Source organism: Anomaloglossus baeobatrachus, chromosome 2 (genome assembly GCF_048569485.1).
Source record: "Anomaloglossus baeobatrachus isolate aAnoBae1 chromosome 2, aAnoBae1.hap1, whole genome shotgun sequence".
In the NCBI taxonomy this organism is placed as follows: Eukaryota; Metazoa; Chordata; class Amphibia; order Anura; family Aromobatidae; genus Anomaloglossus; species Anomaloglossus baeobatrachus.
The window spans coordinates 403,149,666-403,169,329 of NC_134354.1; the positions used below are offsets into that span (position 1 = coordinate 403,149,666).

Consider the following 19,664-nt stretch of genomic DNA (forward strand, 5'->3'; position numbering starts at 1 on the left):
TATACACTCCCCGGATGACAAATCCAACCAGTTCAATGCTTTGTGTTCAGGAGGTCACACACACACATGCATCCTCTGATTTTTGATTTTTTGATTTCAAAGATTTGGAAGAAAAGCGGGTCCAATCTGGACTCCCGGCATGTCCCTTCTCACCCCACTGTGTCGGCGGTGCTGTTAAGGTTGATTTTACAAGGCTGGAGCCTTCACATGCCGCGCTCCTTCACCATCCTCTGAGGCTCTGGCTTGAAGTGGGAGCCATCACGGTTCTCACTGCTTTGCAGGAGACCGGTTTCCATCCGCAGCCCTTTTCAGGATCCTGCCGGACGGAGCGCTCACCTCCCAGGGACCTGGCACCTGCGTCTCACAAGCTAAGTACTGAGACGTTATTACCACAGACAGTGGTCTTTCCAGGGGTCCCTTGTACTTTATATGTTGGGGAGAGTGTGTTTTATAACTGTGTTAACATTTCCGGCCGGTTCTCCAGCTTTCACTGGAGAACCGCGCCGATGGTGCCTGCACGCTGGCCGCATGTTTAAATCTAGGCCCCGGCTTCGCCTGAGGCCTAGTTTCGATTCTCTACCCCTGCATGTCAGTCAGTGCAGAGGGACGGTGTGGCTCCGCCCAGCGGCTGTTCAGCACAGGAAACGGACACTCCTCACTGAGGAAGTATTCCCTCCCCTGTATACCTCATTTGCCCTCCAGATCCTGCTCTCAGAGTAGGCCCCGTCCCCTCTCCTCGCTCCGGCGCCATTTTCTCAGCGTTCTCAATGTCTGCATTAACCACATTGTGACAAATGGAGGCCTGGGCTGGGGGATCTGGAGGACACAGAGATGTCCCTATGTCAAACGGTCTGGCAAGCCACAACCTCCGGTTGTGCAGCTGCTTATATACTCTGTTTATATACTCTGCTGGGGGTCATCCTGGACAGAGCCCCCACTTCTGCAGCATGTCTCACATCAGAGCAAGGCTGCAAGGCTGTTCTTATTATACACTGCATGTAGACTCGTACTGCCTGTACCGAGCACATAACCACATTGTGATGCTTGCTCTAACATAGTGGTCTCTCAGCCTGGAAGCTCATCAGTGGTCCCTCCAGCTGCTCCGGCTCCGGTGGCTGATCCCCCGGTTTGGGCAGAATCCCTCTCTCCAGGGGACAGCTGTCCCGGACACTGCTGAGCATCAGCCCCCTTCTCAGGGCGCTTCTGCTGCTACGGCTCGCTCAGCAAAGCTCACAGAGGATTCCTCATCTGGTCGTCCTCCTAAAATGGAGTCGCAGGGTCCCCTTTCCTTCCTCGTCCCGCAGCTCTGATTCACGAGCCGACTCGCATGACGAGGAGGATGCTTTTACTAGGGGCTCGGACGCTACGTCATGTACATTGATCTGTCCGAAGGTGACGCAGATGCTAATGATTTGATTGCGTCCATTATATTTGTACTGGACTTCAATCAGCCTGTATCAGGGGTGCATTCCATTCTGGCAGAAAGGCATTAGTATACCTTAAGAGAACAAGGAGTGTGTTCCTTAACCACTCCAGTTTGTCACCCCACTGTGTCCAAGCCCAGAGCCTGTCCTGACAGACGCTTCCCAAAGCGTGGTTCTGATGACTGTTTCCCCCTCCCACCAGTGGTGGTCAGGGAGTGGGCTCATTCACCAAGGGTGGACCCTCCGGTGTCTAGGCTTTCAGCCCGGACAGTTGTATCAGTGGCTGACGGCTCCTCTCTGTCCGCCAGGTTGTCCTTCTGGCCAAATCTATATATGAGGCAGCAGGGGCCTCGTTCTCCCCATCTTTTGCAGCAGTGCGGGCTCTCAAAGCCATCTCTGCTTCTCTAGAGGAGATGCATCCCCTCACCTAGGGACTTTAGGCCTGAAGTGGTTGCCTTAACTTCCAGGCTTCAGTCTTTTCATCCTAGGCCATGTCTGCCATGCTGGAGACTGTCACCGCACTGCGGTGGCCTCGACTACTTCCCTCGCTATCCGCAGGCTCCTGTGGCTTCGAGAGTGGAAGGCAGATGCTTTTCAGAAGTTACTTGCTGGGTTCCCTTTGCTGGGACCAGTCTATTCGGTGAACAACTGGATGAAATGATTACGGAAGTTTTTTGGCAGGAAGAGTACTTCCATGCCACAAACCCAGGAAACCTGTCCAGAGCAGGAACCAGATGAGGTTTCGTTCCTTTCGTTCCTCTAACTGGTCGTCCTCTAAGCCCTCGGCCTCGTCCACTAACTCAGCCAAGGTCCGTAAATCAACTGGCGCATGAAGAAAGTCCGCAGGAGCTGCGGCCACCAGGCAGCCTCCTCTTGTTTATCTGGCCGTGCCAGCAACGTCCTTGGTCGGTGGCAGGTTCTCCCTCTTGGGCGACGTGTGGTTTCAACACGTCTTCGATCAGGGGGTGTGGGTTACCATCTCCCACGGCTACAGAATGGAATTCGTTCCAGCCCGCCAAACAGATTTTTCTGTCAACTCCCCCCTGCTCCAAGGCCGCCGCCTTCTCACAGGCCGTGGCATTCTTGCAGGCCAATGGAGTAATTGTACCAGTTCCCGACTGGGAACGGTTCTGAGATTTTTATTCAAATCTCTTCCTAGTCCCCGAAAGGGACGGTGCTTTCCGACCTGGATCTCAAGCTTCTCAACAAGCATGTCAGGTGCGGCATTTTTGCATGGAATCTCTGCGATCAGTCAATGACCCAAGGAGATTTCTTAGCATCCATCGACATCAGAGATGTCTTTCTACTTGTGCCAACCGCAGTTTCTCACCAGCGTTGGCTACGTTTTGTAATTGGAGAGGAACATTTCCAATTCGTGGCTCTCCCCTTCGGGTTCGCCACGGCCCCTCGTGTATTCACAAGGTCATGACAGCAGTGGTTGCGGTTCTGCACCTCCAGGGGTTGGTAGTGTTTCCTTTCCTGGACGACCTTCTAGTAAGGCTTCATCCAGTGCAGACTGTCAGTGGAGTGTCTCGCTCACTCTCAGCGGAGTGTCTCGCTCACTCTCGCCACGCTTGCAAGTCCACTCTGACTCCGACCTAGGACCTAGCGTCCCTAGGGATGCAATTCGAGACTCTGCTGGCACTTGTGAAGCTGCCCTTAGTCAAACAGCAGTCCCTTCATCTGGCGGTTCGCTCTCTGCTGAGGCTCCGCCGTCATTCCATCAGGTGCTGGGTCAGATGGTGGCGTCAATGGAAGCGGTTCCCTTTGCCAGTCCCATCTGCGTCCCCTGCAGCTGGACATTCTCCGCTGTTGGGACAAGCGGACCTCTTCCTTGCACAGGCTTTTGGCTCTGTCGCCACAGACCAGGAGCTCTCTTTAGTGGTGGCTTCGGCCCCTCTCTCTGAGGGACGCTCTTTTCTGGCTCCGTCCTGGGTGATTCTCACCACGGATGCCAGTCTATCCGGCTGGGGAGCAGTGTTTCTCCACCACCGAGCACAGGGCACTTGGACTCCGTCCGAATCAGCCCTCTCAACAATGTGCTGGAAATCAGGGCTGTACTCCTAGCTCTCGTAGTTTTTCACCACCTGTCGGTGGGCAAGCACATTCGAGTCCAGTCAGACAACGCGATAGCAGTTGCCTACTTCAATCACCAAGGCGGGACTCGCACCCGCCTAGCAATGTTGGAAATTCAACGTATTCCTTCAGTGGACGGAGGACTCCAAGTCCACCATATCCGCAGTCCACATCCCAGGCGTTGAATACTGGGAGGCAGATTATCTCAGCCGTCAAACCGTGGACAGCGGCGAGTGGGCCCTGCATCCGGCAGTGTTCCGCACAACAACAAGGTCCCGGTTTACGTGGCTCGCTCCCACGATCCTCAGGCCTTGGCAGCGGACGCGCTGGTTCAAGATTGGTCCCAGTTCCGTCTGGCCTACGTGTTTCCCCCCTTGCTCTCTTGCCCAGTGTCCTGCGCAAGATCAGAATGGAGGGCCGTCAGGTCGTACTCATCGCCCCAGACTGGCCCAGGCGAGCTTGGTTCCCAGATCGCCTCCGTTTGTCCGTAGAGGTGCCGTGGCATCTCCCGAACCGGCCAGACCTTCTCTCACACGGTCCGTTTTTCCGCCAGAATTCTGCGGCTCTCAGATTGACGGCGTGGCTCTTGAGCCCTGAATCCTTACGGCTTCAGGCATTCCTTCCGAGGTCATCTTCACTATGACTCAGGCTCGGAAGTCTTCCTCGGCCAGGATTTACCACAGGACTTGGAGAATTTTCCTGTCCTGGTGTCGTTCTTCCGGCCATGCCCCTTGGCCGTTTTTCCTTGCCGACCATCCTGTCCTTTCTACAGTCCGGTCTGCAAATAGGACTGTCCCTCAATTCCCTCAAGGGACAGGTCTCGGCTCTGTCAGCGTTGCTCCAGCGGCGTATCGCCCGGCTGGCCCAGGTGCGCACCTTCATGCAGGGCGCATCTCACATCATTCCGCCTTACCGGCGGCCTCTGGATCCCTGAGACCTTAATCTGGTCCTCACGGCCTTACAGAAACCCCCCTTTGAGCCTCTTAGGGAGGTTTCGTTGTTTCGTCTTTCACAGAAAAGTGGTTTTTCTGGTGGCCATAATTTCTCTCAGGAGAGTCTCTGATTTGACTGTGCTCTCTTCGGAGTCACCCTTTTTGGTTTTTTTTCACCAAGACAAGGTGGTTCTCCGTCCGACTCCGGGCCTTCTCCCTAAGGTGGTGTCTCCCTTCCACCTTAACCAGGACATTTCATTGTCTTCCCTTTGTTCGGCCCCTGTGCATCGCTTTGAGAAAGCGTTGCATCCTTTAGATTTGGTGCGGACGCTCCGGATCTATGTGACACGCACCGCTGTTCTTAGGCGGTGCACCCTTCTTTTTGTGCTGACCACAGGTCAGCGCAAGGGTCTCTCGGCTTCTAAACCGACCCTAGCGCGTTGGATTAGGTCGGCCATATCCGATGCCTACCAATGTTCTCAGGTGCCTCCCCCGCCGGGGATTAAGGCGCACTCGACCAGAGCTGTCGGTGCCTCTTGGGCTACGGCTCAGCAGGTCTGTCAGGCTTCCACTTGGTCTAGTCTGCACACCCTTTCGAAGCACTACCAAGTGCATGCTCATGCTTCGGCAGATGCGAGCTTGGGCAGACGCATCCTTTGGACGGCTGTCGCCCATTTGTGAAGTTAGGTTTGCCTACTTCTCAGTTTCTGTTTATTCCCACCCATGGACTGCTTTGAGACGTCCCATGGTCTGGGTCTCCCATAAGGAACGATGAAGAAAAAGAGAATTTTGTTTACTTACCGTAAATTCTTTTTCTTATAGTTCCGACATGGGAGACCCAGCACCCTCCCTGTTGCCTGTTGGCAGCTTTCTTGTTCCGTGTGTTTTCACCGGCTGTTGTTGTAGACAGAGGTTCCGGTTATTCCGGGTTTTACTCTATCTCTACTTATGGGTGGATGTCCTCCTTCAGCTTTTGCACTAAACTGGTTGGATTTGTCATCCGGGGAGTGTATATGCTCGGAGGGAGGAGCTACACTTTTAGTGTAGTACTTTGTGTGTCCTCCGGAGGCAGAAGCTATACACCCATGGTCTGGGTCTCCCATGTCGGAACTATAAGAAAAAGAATTTACGGTAAGTAAACAAAATTCTCTTTTTTTCCGTCAATCTTGCCATATGAGGTCTTGTTTTTTGCAGGATGAGTTGTACTTTTAAATGAAACCATACGTTTTACCATGTAGTGTACTGTAAAATGGCAAAAAAATTCCAAGTGTGGAACAATTGCAAAAAAAGTGCGATTGCACAGTGGTTTCAGGGGTATTTTAATCACAGTGTTCACTATATAGTAAAACTGATGAGTCAGTGTGATGCCTCAAGTCGGTACGAGTTTGTAGATACCAAACATGTATAGGTTTACTTTCTTTTTCGCTCTATTGGGAGACCCAGACAATTGGGTGTGTATAGGCTATGCCTCCGGAGGCAGCACAAAGTATTACACTCAAAAGTGTTAAGCCCCTCCCCTTCTGCCTATACACCCCCCGTGCTCCCACGGGCTCCTCAGTTTTTTGCTTTGTGTGAAGGAGGCAGACATGCAAGCACAGCTCCACAGATTAGTCAGCAGCAGCTGCTGACTAGGTCGGATGGAAGAAAAGTGGGCCCATATAGGGCCCCCAGCATGCTCCCTTCTCACCCCACTCTTGTCGGCGGTGTTGTTAAGGTTGAGGTATCCATTGCGGGTACGGAGGCTGGAGCCCACATGCTGTTTTTCCTTCCCCATCCCCCTTAGGGCTCTGGGTGAAGTGGGATCTTATCGGTCTCCAGGCACTGAGACCGGGCTTCATCCACAACTCCTGTGGAGCCTGATGGATAGGAGCCGATACCGTTCAGGGACATGGCCCTGCATCTTAAAGGTACTCTGTATCCCTATGGGGACCGCGCACGGCATCACCTCAGCTTTGCTGGGTGTGCTAGTGCACCGGGGACCGCGGCGCTGACCGGGTCTATATGTGCCATTACACACTCAGCGTCGCTGAGTGTGTTTATATGTAAGGGCTACCGCACTGACCGCCGTTGCCACGGGACACTGCGGCGCGGCTGGGACTTGTAGTTCGCCGGGGATCAACTATCTGAGACTATGGCTAAGATACTAGAAGCCTTGCAGTCCAGACCGGTATCTCAGCAAAGGGACTCTGTTGAATCATTGTTCCCTGACCCCCCTCAGTTGGACCAACAAGGTCCTTACGGGGTATCTCATACATCCCAGACGGAGGGTTCGGACTTAGAACCTAGCCCCAGATCGTCTAAGCGGGCCCGCTTAGAATTCCCTCGACATCATATTGTTTACGGTCTCAGCGGGGGGATTCTCTGGTTGATGATGCGGAGACAGCTGATCAGGATTCTGATCCTGGGAGCGCTCTCAATCTTAATTCTCCAGACGGGGACGCTATAGTGAATGATCTTATTGCATCCATTCATCAGTTGCTGGATATTCTTCCCTCAGCCCCTCCGGCGGAGGAGTCAGATTCTCAGTAGGAGAAATTTCGCTTCAGGTTCCCCAAGCGTACACAGAGTATGTTTCTAGACCACTCTGATGTCAGAGAGGCAATCCAGAATCACCATGCTTGTCCGGATAAGCGTTTCTCTAAGCGCCTTAAGGATACACGTTATCCTTTTCCCCCGGAAGTGGTTAAAGGTTGGATTCAATGTCCCAAAGTGGATCCTCCAATCTCCAGACTGGCGGCTAGATCCATACTTGCAGTGGAAGATGGGGCCTCGCTTAAACATGCCACTGACAGGCAGATGGAGCTCTGGATGAAATCCATCTATGAAGCTATCGGAGCTTCTTTTGCCCCAGCATTCGCAGCCGTATGGGCGCTACAAGCTATATCAGCAGGTCAAGCGAAAATTGTAGCGGCCGCGCCACACGTGGCTTCCATTACCTCCCAGACCTCGTCAATTGCGTCTTACGCTATGAATGCTGTCCTGGACTCTGTGAGCCGTACGGCAGTTGCGACCGCCAATTCGGTAGTAGTCCGCAGGGCCTTGTGGCTACGGGAGTGGAAGGCAGATTCCGCTTCCAAAAAAGCGTTTAACCGGTTTGCCAATTTCTGGCGACAGGCTCTTTGGCGAGCGCCTGGATGAAATCATCAAACAATCCAAGGGAAAGGATACATCCTTACCCCAGCCCAAGCAGAACCTCTCCCAACAGAGGAGAGGGCAGTCGAGGTTTCGGTCCTTTCGGGGCGCGGGCAGGTTCCAATTCTCCTCGTCCAAAAGGTCTCAGAAAGAACAAAGGAACTCTGATGCACGGCGGTCTAAGTCACATCCTAAAAAGGCCATTGGGAGCACCGCTAACAAAGCGGCTGCCTCATGACTTTCTACCTCCTCTAGTAGCATCCTCGGTCGGTGGCAGGCTCTCCCGCTTTTGCGACACCTGGCTGCCACAAATAAAAGACCGCTGGGTGAGAGACATTCTCTCTCACGGTTACAAGATAGAGTTCATCTCTCGTCCCCCGACTCGATTCTTCCGGTCCTCTCCGCCTCCCGAGCGAGCCGAGGCTCTTCGGCAGGCGCTGGGCACCCTGAAGGCAGAAGGAGTGGTGGTCCCTGTTCCTCTTCAGCAACAGGGCCACGGTTTTTACTCCAACTTGTTTGTGGTCCCAAAGAAGGACGGGTCCTTCCGTCCTGTCCTGGACCTGAAACTTCTCAACAAACACGTAAAGACCAGGCGGTTCCGGATGGAATCCCTCCGTTCCGTCATCGCCTCAATGTCCCAGGGAGATTTCCTTGCATCGATCGATATCAAAGATGCTTATCTCCACGTTCCGATTGCCCCAGAGCACCAACGCTTCTTGTGCTTCGCCATGGAAAACGAACACCTACAGTTCGTGGCACCAGGGCTGTGGAGTCGGTAAGCCAAACCTTCGACTCCGACTCCGACTCCTCAAATTCTCTTGCACCGACTCCGACTCTGGCTCCGACTCCGGCTCCGACTCCGACTCCTACATATATTGCTTATAGTTAGGTGAAAAATTTATTGTAGTACATGAATATGTGTATGTGAACATCAGACATTTAATAATTTTTATGATACAATAATCAAGATATTTGGATAGAACATAAAATATATTTATTGGAATACAACTTTAGAACACAAAAAACTGTAATAAATTGTAAATATGTAATACACTATGTAATATACAGTAGATTACATATATATCTTGTGTGTGTATATACACTGTATATATATATATATATATATATATATATATATATATATATATATATATATATATATATATATATATATATATATATATATATATATATATATATATATATATTACATATTTACAATTTATTAGTTTTTTGTGTTCTAAAGTTGTATTCCAATAAATATTTTATGTTCTATCCAAATATCTTGATTATTGTATCATAAAAACAATTAAATGTCTGATGTTCACATTGTACTACAATAAATGTTTCACTTAAATATAAGCATTATACTAAATGTTATTATTTAGTAAAATATTCAGCACATTCTGCATTGCACTCCTGTCCCCAATTTATTATATATTTTAGGACTCGGAGTCGGTGCATTTTATACCGACTCCGACTCCGACTCCACCAAAATGAGCTCCGACTCCGACTCCACGACTCCGACTCCGACTCCACAGCCCTGCGTGGCACTACCATTCGGCCTGGCAACAGCCCCACGGGTTTTTACCAAGGTTATGGCTACTGTAGTAGCGGTCCTCCATTCTCAGGGTCATTCTGTGATCCCGTACTTGGACGATCTGTTGATCAAGGCACCCTCTCAAGAGGCATGCCAACTCAGCCTCGACGTTACCCTGGAGACTCTCCAGAGTTTCGGGTGGGTCATCAATTTTCCAAAGTCAAATCTGACACCGGCCCAATCGCTGACGTACCTTGGCATGGAGTTTCATACCCTCTCAGCGATAGTGAAGCTTCCGCTGATCAAACAGCAGTCACTACAGAAAGGGGTACAGTCTCTCCTTTAAGGCCAGTCACACCCCTTGAGGTGCCTCATGCACTTCTTGGGGAAGATGGTGGCAGCAATGGAAGCAGTCCCTTTCGCGCAGTTTCACCTGCGTCCCCTTCAATGGGACATACTACGCAAATGGGACAGGAAGCCGACGTCCCTCGACAGGACCGTCTCCCTCTCTCAGGCGACCAAAGCCTCCCTTCGGTGGTGGCTTCTTCCCACTTCATTATCGAAGGGGAAATCCTTCCTTCCCCCATCCTGGGAAGTAGTCACGACAGACGCGAGTCTGTCAGGATGGGGAGCGGTTTTTTTCTCCACCACAGGACTCAGGGTACGTGGACACGGCAAGAGTCCTCGCTTCAGATCAATGTTCTGGAAATTCGGGCAGTGTATCTTGCCCTGAAAGCGTTCCAGCAGTGGCTGGCAGGCAAGCAGATCCGAATTCAGTCGGACAATTCCACAGCGGTGGCATACATCAATCACCAAGGCGGCACACGCAGTCGTCAAGCCTTTCAGGAAGTCCGGCGGATCTTGATGTGGGTGGAAGCCACGTCCTCCACCATATCCGCAGTTCACATCCCAGGCGTGGAAAACTGGGAAGCAGATTATCTCAGTCGCCAGGGCATGGACGCAGGGGAATGGTCCCTTCACCCGGACGTGTTTCAGGAGATCTGTTGCCGCTGGGGGGTGCCGGACGTCGACCTCATGGCGTCCCGGCACAACAACAAGGTACCAATGTTCATGGCACGGTCTCAAGACCCCAGAGCTCTGGCGGCAGACGCCTTAGTTCAGGTTTGGTCGCAGTCTCAGCTCCCGTATGTGTTTCCTCCGCTGGCACTGTTGCCCAGAGTGTTACGCAAGATCAGGGCCGACTGCCGCCGCGCCATCCTCGTCGCTCCAGACTGGCCGAGGAGGTCGTGGTACCCGGATCTGTGGCATCTCACGGTCGGCCAACCGTGGGCACTACCAGACCGAACAGACTTGCTGTCTCAAGGGCCGTTTTTCCATCTGAATTCTGCGGCCCTCAACCTGACTGCGTGGCCATTGAGCCCTGGATCCTAGCGTCTTCAGGATTATCTCAGGTTGTCATTGCCACTATGAGACAGGCTAGGAAACCAACGTCCGCCAAGATCTATCACAGGACGTGGAAAATTTTTCTGTCATGGTGCTCTGCTCAGGGTTTTTCTCCCTGGCCATTTGCATTACCTACTTTTCTGTCCTTCCTTCAATCTGGACTGGAAAAGGGTTTGTCGCTTGGCTCCCTTAAGGGACAAGTTTCTGCGCTCTCGGTGTTTTTCCAGAAGCGCCTAACTAGACTTCCACAGGTACGCACGTTCCTGCAGGGAGTTTGTCACATCGTTCCACCTTACAAGCGGCCGTTAGAACCCTGGGATCTGAACAGGGTGCTGATGGTTCTTCAGAAACCACCATTCGAGCCAATGAGAGATATCTCTCTCTCACGCCTTTCGCAGAAGGTGGTCTTCCTAGTAGCAGTCACCTCTCTTCGGAGAGTGTCTGAGCTAGCAGCGTTGTCATGCAAAGCTCCTTTTCTGGTGTTTCACCAGGACAAGGTAGTTCTACGTCCGGTTCCGGAATTTCTCCCTAAGGTTGTATCCCCCTTTCATCTCAATCAGGATATCTCCTTACCTTCTTTTTATCCTCATCCAGTTCACCAATGTGAAAAGGATTTGCACTTGTTAGATCTGGTGAGAGCACTCAGACTCTACATTTCTCGTACGGCGCCCCTGCGCCGCTCGGATGCACTCTTTGTCCTTGTCGCTGGCCAGCGTAAAGGGTCACAGGCTTCCAAATCAACCCTGGCTCGGTGGATCAAAGAGCCAATTATCGAAGCTTACCGTTCGGCTGGGCTTCCGGTTCCCTCAGGGCTGAAGGCCCATTCTACCAGAGCCGTGGGCGCGTCCTGGGCTTTGAGGCACCAGGCTACGGCTCAGCAGGTGTGTCAGGCGGCTACCTGGTCGAGCCTGCACACTTTCACGAAACACTATCAGGTGCATACCTATGCTGCGGCGGATGCCAGCCTAGGTAGACGAGTCCTTCAGGCGGCGGTTGCCCACCTGTAGGAAAGGGCCGTTTTACGGCTCTCTTACGAGGTATTATTTTACCCACCCAGGGACTGCTTTTGGACGTCCCAATTGTCTGGGTCTCCCAATAGAGCGAAAAAGAAGAATGGAATTTTGTTTACTTACTGTAAATTCCTTTTCTTCTAGCTCTAATTGGGAGACCCAGCACCCGCCCCTGTTTTTTTGTGTACACATGTTGTTCATGTTGAATGGTTTCAGTTCTCCGATGTTCCTTCGGATTGACGTTACTTTAAACCAGTTTGTAATTATATTTCCTCCTTCTTGCTTTTGCACCAAAACTGAGGAGCCCGTGGGAGCACGGGGGGTGTATAGGCAGAAGGGGAGGGGCTTAACACTTTTGAGTGTAATTCTTTGTGCTGCCTCCGGAGGCATAGCCTATACACCCAATTGTCTGGGTCTCCCAATTAGAGCTAGAAGAAAAGGAATTTACGGTAAGTAAACAAAATTCCGTTCTTTATCTAAGGGGTTAAAAACAAAATTCTGAGGTTTGTAAAAAGTGCCACGCTTTTTGGGCCATTTTCTGAGACTCGCAGTGTTGTCATTTTTCGGGATCTGGGGCTCAGTGATGGCTTATATTTGCATCTTGAGCGGACATTTTTAATGGTACCAATCTTGCGCAGATGCTACTTTTTAATCGCCTGTTATTTCATCTTGCGGCGACTAAACTAATGTAATTTTGTAATTTGGGATTTTTTTGCCGCCACGCCATGTATCAATCAAGATTGATTTCATATTTTGATAGATTGGGCATTTCTGAACTCTGTGATACCAAATATGTGGGAGGGGGGTTTCCCCTTAATTTTCAATGGGGAGAATGCTGGGTGATTTTAACTTTTTTTTTATCTTTTTTTATTTTAATAGTCCCCTTAGGGGATTACTTACAGCAAAGATATGGCTGCTGTTGTACATTGCCCAGGCCAAAAACTAGTACTCCAGCAGGATACAGCTAGTCCCCCTAGGGGAGAATAAGGATCAGCAGTCTGATCACTGATTCATTTCTCCTGATCAGAGCAGCATCGCTCAGATCAGAAGAAATGCTAAGTTACTGTTACAGCTGCTGCTCTATGTCACGGGGCCCCCGATGGCGTCAGGGAATGGCGCGTTCACCTCTGCACCGATTTTAGCTTGCAATGTCACATTTTGACAGCACGATTTAAGGGGTTAATATGCGCGGGTGGATCGCGGATCCGCCTGAACCTGATAGCCGCACATGTCTGCTGTACAAATTAGCAGACATGCAGGGATCACCGCCGTCTCACTGCAGCAGTCGGTGGTGATCACATCTTCATGATTTAGGACATCCCATTACATTCTAGGTCGTGAAGGGGTTAATGAAGTAAGCAAATTTGCCATTGTACAGTGCCTTCCTGAGATTTTCTATAAGTATATTTGAATTATTCTTGATTTTTAGTTATTTGTGTGTATATATTAGAGTTAAATGTAAGCAACGAGTGAGGGCACTTACAGTAAAAAGTTATATTAAATTACGAAACAGCTAGGTCTTAACAGCTCATTTATCTATAACAAAAAACAAGGATTTATCTGGACAATAAATTGCAAGATATCAAGGTATCATTTTAATCAACTTTCTATGATTTGCGTGTCCATGTAGACTGCTTAGGAGGGTTCATCCTACTGATGGATTTCCTTTAATGTGCATGCAGCAGTGTTGTGGGTGTTGCAGCGCTGTGTGTGTATATATGTACTGTATATGCAGCAGGGCTGTGTATTGTGCATGCAGCAGAGTTGTGCGCGTATATGTACGGTTTGTACAGCAGAACTGTGTGTGTAAATATACTGTATGTGGAGCAGGGCTGTGTGTCTGTTGTGCATGCGGCAGTGTTGTGGAGCTGTGTGTGTGTGTATATGTACTGTTTGTGCAGCAGAGCTGTGTGTGTATATGTACTGTTTGTGCAGCAGAGCTGTGTGTATATGTACTGTTTGTGCAGCAGAGCTGTGTGTGTATGTACTGTTTGTGCAGCAGAGCTGTGTGTGTGTGTACTGTTTGTGCAGCAGAGCTGTGTGTGTGTATATGTACTGTTTGTGCAGCAGAGCTGTGTGTGTGTGTATGTATTGTTTGCAGCAGAATTGTGTGTGTATATGTACTGTTGTGCATCCAGCAGTGTTGTGGGTGTTGCCGAACTGTGTGTGTATATGTACTGTTTTTGCAGCAGATCTGTGTGTGTACTGTTTGTGCAGCAGAGCTGTGTGTGTGTGTATATGTACGGTTTGCGCATCCAGCAGTGTTGTGGGTGTTGCAGAGCTGTGTGTGTATATGTACTGTCTTTGCAGCAGAGCTGTGTGTGTGTATGTACTGTTTGTGCAGCAGAGCTGTGTGTGTGTGTGTGTGTGTGTATATGTACGGTTTGTGCATCCAGCAGTGTTGTGGGTGTTGCAGAGCTGTGTGTGTATATGTACTGTCTTTGCAGCAGAGCTGTGTGTGTATATGTATTGTTGTGCATGCAGCAGTGTTGTGGGTATTGCAGAGATGTCAGTAGCACGTGAATTCTGCAGGGAAAAACTCAATGGAGCTGACACCTGAACATTACCTCTCTATAAAGAGATCTTTTGCGCTCTTTATTGACCTCTGGTGATAGTGAAACCCTCCCCTGTGTATTGATATTGCTCCCCATGCTTATTTATACTACTAGAGAATATAATAATATTTATTCACCTTTATAGCACTATTGATTCCACAGTGCTTGACATACATCAGCAACACTGTCCTCATTGGGGCGCACAATCTAAATTCCCTATCTGTATGTCTTTGGAGTGTGGGAGGAAACCGGAGACCCCGGAGGAAACCCACGCAAACACGGGGAGAACATACAAACTCCTTGCAGGTGTTGTCCATGGTGGGATTTAGAGAAGATTTATATAGTAGGAAATACTATATTCCCATTTCCTGGTGTCTTAGGCTATGTGCGCACTAGAAAAGTGATTTTTCTCAAGAAAATTTCTTGAGAAACTTCTGGGAGTTGAAGATTACCGCACCTGCGGTAAAAAACAACGCACCAAAACCGCGGGGAAAACGCATGCGTTTTTGCCGCGTTTTTTCCGCAGGTTGGTCCCTCCGTTTTTTTTATGCTGTAACTGCAATAAATAATATAGATAATCGATAGATAATCGATAGGTAGACAGATAATGGGTAGAGGGAAAGATGGATAGATGAATAGATAGATAGATAATAGATGAGAAAGACCTATATAATGTCCCACACCCCTGCATATTCTAAGCTGGCACCCTTTAGTGACTTTCATGTGGCACTAAAGGGTGCTTAGCCTTGTATTTAGCCAAAAAATAAATAAATAAAAAAAATGACGTGGGGTTCCCCCTATCTTTTGTAGCCAGCTAGGGTAAAGCAGACGGCTGCAGTCTGCAGACCACAGCTGGCAGCTTCACCTTGGCTGGTAATCCAAAACAGAGGGCATCCCACACTGTTATTTTACATTAAATAAATAATTTAAAACAAAAACTGTGGGGTCCCCCCCAAATTGGATCACCAGCCAAGGTAAAGCGGACAGCTGTGGTCTAGTATTCTCAGACCAGGGAGGTCCACTGTTATTGGACACTCCCCAGCCTAAAAATAGCAGGCCACAGCCGCCCCAGAAGTGGCGCATCCATTAGATGTGCCAATCCTGGTGCTTCGCCCCAACTCATCCCGTTGTCCTGGTGCGGTGGCAAACGGGGTAATATATGGGGTTGATGCCAGATGTGTAATGTCACCTGGCATCAAGCCCTGGGGTTAGTGATGTCACGGCGTCTATCAGATACCCGACATCACTAATCCAATCAGTAAGAAATAAAAAATAGACAACAAAAAAAAGTTTTATTTGAAGAAACACTCCCCAACACATTCCCTCTTTCACCAATTTATTGAAAAGAACAATCAATTTCACGTCCGGCGTAATCCATACCATAGTCACTGTCCCAGTCAATGAAGAACAAAATGTTCCCCATTGGCTGGGAGAGCAGTGCAGTGACCTGAGCTAACATCATAAGGTCAGCCCAGATCACTGCAGGGGATGATGAGCGCTGACTTCAGGAGGTTAGAGGAGATCATTACCTGCTGTGATGATCTCCTGCACTGCTGACGTCAGCGCTGTCACTGACTTCTATGCCTGCCGCGTTCTCAGCAGTATCGCGAGAGCCCGTGACGTCACCACTAGTAACAGTCTCGGGCCGCCCGCGAGACTGGCATAGAAGGCAGTGACGGGTGACGTCAGGAGTGCAGGAGATCGTCACAGCAGGTAATGATCTCATCTAACCTCCTGACAGCAGCGCTCGTCATCCCCGCGGCTGCCAGCACTGCAGCGTGAGAAGCTGCTGACACTGCGGGCAGACACTGACACTGACACTGCACGGCGGGCAGACACTGACACTGCAGTGCAGGCAGCCGCGGGGCTGGAGCGGGACACAGACTGCACGGGCATCTGGAGGTCACACGGAAGTGCTTCTGTGCGCGGCGTCCAGGGAGTGTGACGTGTGTGTTTACTCTGCTCCGCTTCCTCTTCTGTCATAATGACATCACTTCCCTGCAAACTGCAGGCAGCGATGAACATTACCGCAGGTAAATCGGGGGTATACCGCACATCATTTGCTACCTGCGGTATACCCCCGGTATTTCGCGATTACATTACAGTGAATGGAGTGAAATACCGGGGGTATTCCGCAGCTACCTGCGAAAAAGAAGTGACATGCACATTTTCTCAAGAAATTTTCTCAAGAAATTCTGCAGAAAGAATTTTCTTGAGAAAAAAAACGCAGCGTGCGCACAGCTATTTTTCTTTGTCGCTCTATTGGGAGACCCAGACATTTGGGGTGTATAGGCTATGCCTCCGGAGGCAGCACAAAGTATTACACTCAAAAGTGTTAAGCCCCTCCCCTTCTGCCTATACACCCCCCGTGCTCCCACGGGCTCCTCAGTTTTTATGCTTTGTGCGAAGGAGGCAGACATGCACAGCACAGCTCCACAGATTGGTCAGCAGCAGCTGCTGACCAGGTCGGATGGAAGAAAAGTGGGCCCATATAGGGCCCCCAGCATGCTCCCTTCTCACCCCACTCTTGTCGGCGGTGTTGTTAAGGTTGAGGTATCCATTGCGGGTACGGAGGCTGGAGCCCACATGCTGCTTTCCTTCCCCATCCCCCCCAGGGCTCTGGGTGAAGTGGGATCCTATCGGTCTCCAGGCACTGAGACCGTGCTTCATCCACAACTCCTGTGGAGACTGCTGGATAGGAGCCGGGTTCCGTTCAGGGACATGGCCCTGCATCTTGAAGGTACTCTGTATCCCTGTAGGGACCGCGCACGGCAACACCTCAGCTTTGCTGGGTGTGCTAGTGCACCGGGGACCGCGGCGCTAACCGGGTCTATATGTGCCATTACACACTCAGCGTCGCTGAGTGTGTTTATATGTAGGGGCTACCGCGCTAACCGCCGCTGCCATGTGAAACTGCGGCGCGGCTGGGACTTGTAGTTCGCCGGGGACTTCGGCGTCGGCCGCGCTTTTACGGCGGCGACGCTTATACTCGAGTCCCCGGCTTTCTTGCGGCCTAGCTTCCTTTTTCCCGCCCTCAGCCCTGACAGGCAGGGGAAGGGCGGGACGCTGCACGGAAGAGAGGGACAAACGAGCAGCATGAGGGCTGGAGCATGCTTTGCATACTCCACTCCCCTCACTGTGCACTGTGTGAGACGCCCACGGCTCCCTCCTCTCGTCAGGACGCCGCAGCCATTCCTGTCAGCTCCTCCGACGCTGCAGAGAGGGACAAACCCTGGGAAACCCAGACACGGTCTCTGGTGGCCTCACAACCGCTTTAGGCGGCTGGTAAGCAGCACCTGTGGTGTTAGCCCCATGGTGCTGTAGTGTATTGATACATTCTGTGTTATTACTATATACTTTACACTGTATGAGCACAGTTCATTATGGCTATTTACCCTTTTGTGTTAATCAGGGAAAACAATAGCATGGCGCCCACAAAGACAGGGGTGCCAAAAAACAGGATTATTATGCTGCCTGCGCCGCTTGTACGACCCAGCTGCCGGCAGGTCCCATTGACCCTCATTGTGTGCAATGTGTGGCCCCTGTGACTCTCTTCTTCAGCCAGAGCATCTGCTAAGAGGGGCCCAGGGGGAGACACCTGTTGACACGGTCCTTAGTGACGGGGATGGAGTTTGCAAAACTCTCTGAGACTATGGCTGAGATACTAGAAGCCTTGCAGTCCAGGCCGGTATCTCAGCAAAGGGACTCTGTTGAATCATTGTTCCCTGGCCCCCCTCAATTGGACCAACAATGTCCTCCCGGGATACATTCCAGGCTGAGGGTTCTGACTTAGACCCCAGCCCCAGACCGACTAAGCGGGCTCGCTTAGAATTTCCCTCGACATCATGTTGTTCAGGGTCTCAGCGGGGGGAATCTCCGGTTGATGATGCGGAGACAGCTGATCAGGATTCTGATCCTGAGGGCGCTCTCAATCGTAATACTCCAGACGGGGACGCCATAGTGAACGATCTTATTGCGTCCATCAATCAAATGCTGGATATTTCTCCCTCAGCTCCTCCGGCGGAGGAGTCAGATTATCAGCAGGAGTAATTCCGCTTCAGGTTCCCCAAGCGTACACCGAGTATGTTTCTAGACCATTCTGATTCCAGAGAGGCAGTCCAGAATCGCCATGCTTGTCCAGATAAGCGTTTTTTCTTAGCGCCTTAAGGATACACGTTGTCCTTTTCCACCTGACGTGGTTAAAGGTTGGACTCAGTGTCTGAGTGGACCCTCCAATCTCACAGACTGGCGGCTAGATCATTACTTGCAGTGGAAGATGGAGCCTCGCTCAAAGATGCCACTGACGGGCAGATGGAGCTCTGGTTGAAATCCATCTATGAAGCTATCGGAGCTTCTTTTGTCCCAGCATTCGCAGCCGTATGGGCGCTACAAGCTATCTCAGCAGGTCAAGCGCAAATTGAAGCAGCCACATGCACGGCCGCGCCACAAGTGGCATCCATTACCTCCCAAACCTCGGCAACGCTATTAGTGCTGTCCTGGACTCTGCGAGCTGTACGGCGGTTGCGGCCGCCAATTCGGTGGTACTCCGCAGGGCCTTATGGCTACGGGAATGGAAGGCAGATTCTGCTTCCAAAAAAGCGCTTAACCAGTTTGCCAATTTGTGGCGACAGGTTGTTTGGCGAGCGTCTGGATGAAGTCATCAAACAATCCAAGGGAAAGGATACATCCTTACCCCAGTCCCAACCAAACATATCCCAACAGAGGAGAGGGCAGTCGAGGTTTCGCTCCTCTCGGGGCGCGGGCAGGTCCCAATTCTCCTCGTCCACAAGGTCTCAGAAAGACAAAGGAGCTCTGATGCATGGCGGTCTAAGTCACGTCCTAAACAGACCACCGGGGGCGCCGCTAACAAAGCGGCTTCCTCATGACTTTCGGCCTCCGCTAGTAGCATCCTCGGTCGGTGGCAGGCTCTCCCGCTTTTGCGACACCGGGCTGCCACAAATAAAAGACCGCTGGGTGAGAGTTATTCTGTCTCACGGTTACGAGATAGAGTTTACCTCTCGTCCCCCGACTCGATTCTTCAGGTCATCCCCGCCTCCCGAGCGAGCCGAGGCTCCTCTGCAGGCGCGGCGCACTCTGACGGCTGAAGGAGTGGTGATCCCTGTTCCTCTTCAGCAACAGAGCCACGGTTTTTACTCCAACTTGTTGGTGGTCTCAAAGAAGGACGGGTCTTTCCGCCCGGTCCTGGACCTGAAACTGCTCAACAGACGGGTAAAAAACCAGGCGGTTCCGGATGGAATCCCTCCGCTCCGTCATCGCCTCAATGTCCCAAGGAGATTTCCTTGCATCAATCGATATCAAAAATGCTTATCCCCATGTACCGATTGCTCCAGAGCACCAGCGCTTCTTGCGCTTCGCCATAGGACACGAATACCTGCAATTCGTGGCACTACCGTTCGGCCTGGCAACAGCCCCACGGGTTTTTACCAAGGTTATGGCTACTGTAGTAGCGCTCCTACACTCCCTGGGTCACTCGGTGATCCAGTATTTGGACGATCTGCTGATCAAGGCACCCTCTATAGAGGCATGCCAACGCAGCCTTGACGCTACCCTGGAGACTCTCCAGGGTTTCG

At 51.0% G+C, this 19,664-nt stretch overlaps 1 protein-coding gene across 6 annotated transcripts in view; it reads left to right on the forward strand.

Annotated features, from left to right (window-relative positions):
• Positions 1 to 19,664, forward strand: part of KDM1A (lysine demethylase 1A) — a 165,308-nt gene that overhangs the window by 51,289 nt on the left and 94,355 nt on the right. The window lies entirely within an intron of this gene.